We start from the raw sequence: 6,000 nt of genomic DNA on the forward strand, positions 1-6,000 counted from the left end.
CTGATCCCAGCCCCAGAACACCAGCGGCTGTGTCCCCAAGTCCCTGCAGCGCCGGGGCCGACCCCCGTACACCAGCAGACACAACCAAAGCCTTTTGCACCGAGCTTGGGGCCTGCTGCTGCTGAAAGCCCCGGAAACCAGCAGGGTTCCCAGTGTCCAAGAGCACAGCCAGGCCCTGGCACTGTGCACGTGCTCCGCACAGTGGCCTGTGACTCACAAGAGAGCGGGAGCAGCTGAGGCGCCAGCCTCTCACACACACACTGCCCTCTGTGCACACAAGCAGCAGTGCTGGGATTACAGCATGGACCCTTTGCTCCAGCAGAGACCTCCTTAGTCAAAGGAGAGGCTGCCTGAGCAGGGAGCTGCGGTAAGGGTTACCACCTCTCCCCAGCTGGCTGATACACATCTGAGCGCCTTGGCCCCATCTCCCCAGCCGGAGCTCTGCTCAATGCCCAGTGCTACAGCAGATACTGGTGCTGCATGGGGTCACGCTGCCGCTGCTTTAGCTAAGGACATTCCTCCTGCCCAGCTGGGCTCCTTTATCCTACAGGCCACACGGGGAGGCAGATGCAGCATGAAAGGAGGCATGCACCACTGGGGAGCTGTGCCCATCTGCCATGCCATGGGGCAGAGCAGAGAGCAGGCACTGGTTAGTGCTCTGCTCACTGGGCTGCACCCAGGAGCCCCTCCCCCATGCACCATCAGACAGTGCCTGTCCAAAGCACTGTTCTCCCATCGCAGGAGAGGATCCCCTAGCCCCAGGGACTTTCCTCCTCCCCTTTCAGTCTCCGGGGAGTGGGGGAGAGAAGGGGCGAGACCCAGTCCCTTCCCCCCCAGGAGATAGCAGACAGAGCTGTACACGGCCCAGGGCTGCGCTTCGACATGGGAAGGATGCAGGATGTTTCTCGGCTCTGGGAACACAGGATTTGCCCTGCAGATCAAACCACTGCTCCTTACAGGCTGGCGTGCGGCCTCCAGCCATGCCTGATGCCCAGCAGTTGGGAAAGCAATTCCCCCGCCCCCGGCCAATTGTGCAATGCAAAGGATCAGCCCTCAGCCAGGCTGGGGCCTGTCACCGCTCAGGAGATAAGCAGGGAGGCTGGGAGCAGCAGGGATGGTTCTCTGTCACTGCTGAGCAATGCACAGTCTGGTGCTAGGGGGCGCTGTCACACGGGGGGCAATGGGAGAGTCCCACGGTGTTGAGACCATGTGTCCTGGCCTATTTCCACCTCTGGTGAGGTCATTGTGTCTACTCCAGCATTTCAAAAGAATACAGTATCTGTCTTCACTTCCTGCCCCAAAGTGGCGTGCAGCATTGCTGTGTGCTGTTAACCATCCCACCCCAGAGGAGGCTGCATTTCAGTGATGGGCCAAGCTATCACTTACCTATGTCAGGTATTTAATCAAAGCCCAGCATTATCATGATGAGCAAATAATTAACAACCAATAATCTGCTGGTTGAATCTTGGCTCCTTTTCCCACTTAGGAGACATCTCTGGGCAGATTACAACCACTGTGACTTCATCCCATAATCTCATATTCTGCAAACCTCCTATCTGATTTTCACCCTCAGGATCCATAGCCAATAGCTGAAATTTCAGCTGTGATTGGCTGAACAGATCATATGGCACTGTTCCCTCTCTCTGATCAGGTGAGCATGAGCAAATTAAAAATTCACTGGCCACACAGACAAGTCTTTGAAGAAGTTTGCGCTGCTGAAACTCAGCTCCCGGGACTTGCATGGACAGTGAGTGCAAAGAGGGTGTGGGCTTGGGCAAAGAGAGGTCAGTTGGACAGGCAAGTATGTGCTCCAGTTGTTCTACTATACACCCCACCTGCTAGTGACCATGGTTCCTGACCCCTGCAGCCATCCGCTGACTCCGCCCCCCGCATTACAGTTGATGAGAAGCTCCTCACAAAGTCTGCCAGCCTGCGTGGAAGCCTCACCGGTTTGCTACAAAAAGCCAAGGTGGCTTTCCCATTCCCTCTGCACTATGGTCGTGGAGCCCATCAGATTTGCACATGAAACCCTCTGACCTGTCTGTCTCCTGTGAACCCTGGCTCCTCCCCCAGTGCAAACTGCCGAGCAGGGGAGGACAACCAGGGAAGCCCACTGGCGTGTCTGAGGTTACTGCAGGCTCTGGGATGCAGCAGGGAGGTGCCCTGAGCCCCGTGCCATCCATGCCACACTGCCTAGTACTCTGGGGAAGGGGGGATAATGATCCTCCCTTCTTGGGGATTTTTAATTCCCTTTGGCTTTGTCCATCTCTGAAACAGGCCAATGACTCAACTTCTGCCTCTGCAGCTCTACCCCCATCCCAAAGGTGCCTGTTCTGCTTCACCTCCCCAGCACCCCCCAGTTCTCTGCACACACACACCCCGGCGTGGGAGGGGCCTCCACCTCCTGTGTAATACCCTTGAACTGCAGGGATCCAGGTGCCATTAATTATTAACTCTGGATTTCCTGCATGAGGGACTGAACAGCCCCCTTTTGTACCAGCCCTGGGGGGAGCAGGGGGCAGAGGAGGGGGTGACCAGAGGGAAACTGCAGGAGCAGCCCTAGGAAGCCAAACCCTTCTTCTGGGCAAGGTCCCACACAGAGGGACCCGCCTCCACCTCCCCGGCTCCTCGTATCCTGAGCTAATTCAGAGTAGTTGCTTGGCTCCTTGGCACATTCCCCTGGTCAGTTACAAGTGGCTGGCTGCTGTGTGGGGTGGGCCCAGGCACTCCCTCCCTCTCCCTCACCCATTGCCGTGGGGAGCAGCCTGTGAAGCAGGGGGAGGGGGAACTGTCCTGCCCCGGTCCCAGCAGGCTGGGCCGGAGGTGACCTTGTCTGGATTTCTGTGACTCACGCCTGTCTTGAGCTTCCCCCAATTGTTCTACAGGTTCCTTTGCCCTGGACAGGGGAAGCCCAGCCTGCAATTCCACTGATTAGCAGCAAGGCCAGGCCTGTGCAGTCGCCCACCCCAGTGTAGTAGAGGCTGTGCCCCCCCCCCCCCCGCCCCGAGCAATGCTGCCCCATCGTGGGGGGAGATGAATCTGCCACAAGTGGGTTACACGAGGGAGCACTGATATCTGCCAAGTCACCCATGAGCGTGGAGATCCACTGCCTCATAGCCCCTCTCCTCTGCCTCCCCAGCAGCTTCCCCCCACAGCACCAGCTCTGAGCCCCCTGGCCCCAGCGCCTGCCCTGCCCAGAGAAGATCCAACCCTCCAAGGTGCTCCCGGCCTGGGTTTCTCTGGAGAAACGTGAAGCCTACGTTGCACAGGGCAGGACAGGCAGCATTCAGCTGCCCCACTGGCCTTGCCCAGACGAGTGGGGCCGAGGCTCCTGCACGAGCTGCCCTGGGGGATCCCTCCTGCCACTCCCCAACTCGCTGCTGGCAGGCTGCTGCCCGTAGGCACGCCAATGCCAGGCAGCCACGCTGCGTGCTCCTACCCAGAGCCTGGACTCGGGGCTGCTGGGCATGAGAGATGGCAGCGCAGTGGTGGAACTGGAAGGAGGGCGGGCTCTCTCAATGGGCTGCCAGAGCCCTTAAGAGAGAGCTGGCAGCGGAGCTCCAGGTGTTTCACAGGTGGGAGATGGAGATGCCAGTATGCAGCCTGGGGTGCTGAAGGAGGACAAGAGGGTCAGCGGTTAAAGGGTATGAGGGCAACAGCCTCCGGGACATCCCCGACAAAGGGTCTTGCAGAGAGAGCACTGTGTATCAGCCCCGGGTGCACCCTGTGCGTCCCCTCCAGTCTCAGCAGCGCAGCTGGGGAAGCCCCATCGCACCTGGGTTGCATATGTTCAATGATTCTGAGAGCAGCGGTGTGTCCGGGCCCAGTCAGAGACCCCGGGGCCAAGTCTCAGATGTGCTGTGTCGTAAGGAGGCTCAGAGACAAGCCGTGCTGCCATGCCATGGTATTTGGTGTTCCCCGTAAAGCCCCAGTTCCTGGAGGCTGGGAATGGGTGAGAACTCAGCTTTCATTTTTTAAAAGGTCAGTTTCAAGCCATACTGCTGGCAGAGGAAACCCTGCAAAGGTGACTAGTGTGCGCTCTGAAGGAGCAGACGGCAGAGAAAAGCATCCCAGGTTTACTATATTTTAATGACTTGCTGGATTTTTTGGCCCTGACGTGATTTATGAGCCCGGGGTTGGTGACAGTGAAACAGGGTGGACTCACAGACGCCTGAACTGTCTGCCTCTGGGTCTCTAGTAGGGTGACCATCTTTTCAAAATGTAAAAACGGGACACATGCAAGAGCTGCGCCCCCCATGGCTCTGCCCTATTCTCCCCAAGGCCCCACCTCCTGGCCAAGCCAGGGCCGGATCATGGTAAGAGCTGCCCAGGGAGCCTGGGCCGCTGTGGGGAGCCCCGGCCTCTCCATCTGCCCTGGGCGGGGTGCACAAAAGCAGCTCCCAGCCAGTGTCCCCGCTGCCTGGGTTGTGCGCAGGGCCGGCTCCAGGCACCAGCTGAGCAAGCTGGTGCTTGGGGCGGCAGATTGTTGGAGGCGGCATTCTGCCCAATCCTAGGGCGGCACGGCCGCTTTTTTTTTTTTGTTCTTGTTCCACTCTGGCCGCCCTGTAGGGGGCACGTCCTGCAGGGCAGTCCTCTTCCTTCCCTCCCCGCCGACCGGAGCGGAGCCCTCGCGGCAGGCGGCAGGAGGCGGCGCAGCGGGAGGGGCTGCGTGGCAGCGCCCCTGCTGTAGCCCTGGCCGCCCCCTTCTCTCTCTCTCCCACCCCCTCTCCCCCCGCCGGGCCCCCTGCACCCGTGCTCCGGCCGCGCCGCAGGTTTTTTTTTTTTTTTTGCTTTGCTGTTCTGGCCGCCCCATTTTTGTTTTGTTTTTTGCTTGGGGTGGCCAAAAAGCCAGAGCCGGCCCTGGTTGTGCGGCCTAGGACAGGTGAGGCTCCCCACAGCGGCTTGTGCTTTAGACTCCCTGGGCGCCTCTTACCATGGTCATGGTCCGGCTTCGGCTTCCAGCCTGGCCAGGGGCGGGGTCTCAGGGGAAGAGGTGGAGCAGGGGCGGGGCCTTGTGGCAAGAGGGGGCTAAGGCCCACCTCAGCCCCCTTCCACTGGGAAGAGGCTGGCGTTGCCCCTGAGCCCCAGGCTGGCGTGGAGTGACACCACAGGGAATCTGGGACGAATGCTGTCCCAGTCATTCAGCCCGGGACCGGGACTTGGAAATGTACATTTTGGGACTGTCCCACCCAATTAGAGACGGATGGCTGGTCACCCTGTTCTCTAGCCTACTTTCTGCCAGATACCTGCAGGGCCCACTGGATGGTGCTGTGCCACGGCTCCCACTGACTTCAGCTGGACACAGGGGTGCTTGGCTCCCCTGAAAATCAGGGGTCTCAAGTTAGGCCACCAAAAGCAGAGCCAGTGGCCCCTTTTCCACATGCTGGCCTAGAGGTTCAAGGCAGGGCCGCCCAGAGGATTCAGGGGGCCTGGGGCAAAGCAATTTTGGGGGCCCCTTCCATAAAAAAAAGTTGCAATACTATAGAATACTATATTCTTGTGGGGGCCCCTGTGGGGCTTGGGGCAAATTGCCCCACTTGCCCCCCCTCCCCCCCCCCCGGGGCGGCCCTGGGAAAAATAAACATTTAAAAACCTTCCGCATCTTGACACAAACCCAGTTTTGAGAAAACTTCTTTACAAAGTATCACTGGTTCTCAGCATCAGCTAGTGCTAAAAGGCACTAAAGCTCACTAAAAGGGTTGAACAAATATTTTCCGTCAAAACTTTTTTTGGATTGAAAACTAGGGGTTTTTAAAAAGCAGAAAAAATCACGGACAATGTCTGCTTTCCTTCAAAATTTGCTGTGGTTTTTTTAATTGAAAAGCTGAACTTAATCTGCCAAAACCTGAACATGGTTTGGGGTTTCAGAAGCGTGTGGCCAAATATTTGTTGCTTGCTGTGTTTGATTGTTTAAAGAAACAATAAAAAAATTTTGCTTAAAAAAAATCCAAAACTTTTGAATCACCTCAGCTTGTGACCAAACACCTGAGCCCATCCAGT

The sequence above is a fragment of the Emys orbicularis genome, chromosome 22, assembly GCF_028017835.1.
Source record: "Emys orbicularis isolate rEmyOrb1 chromosome 22, rEmyOrb1.hap1, whole genome shotgun sequence".
Taxonomy (NCBI): domain Eukaryota; kingdom Metazoa; phylum Chordata; order Testudines; family Emydidae; genus Emys; species Emys orbicularis.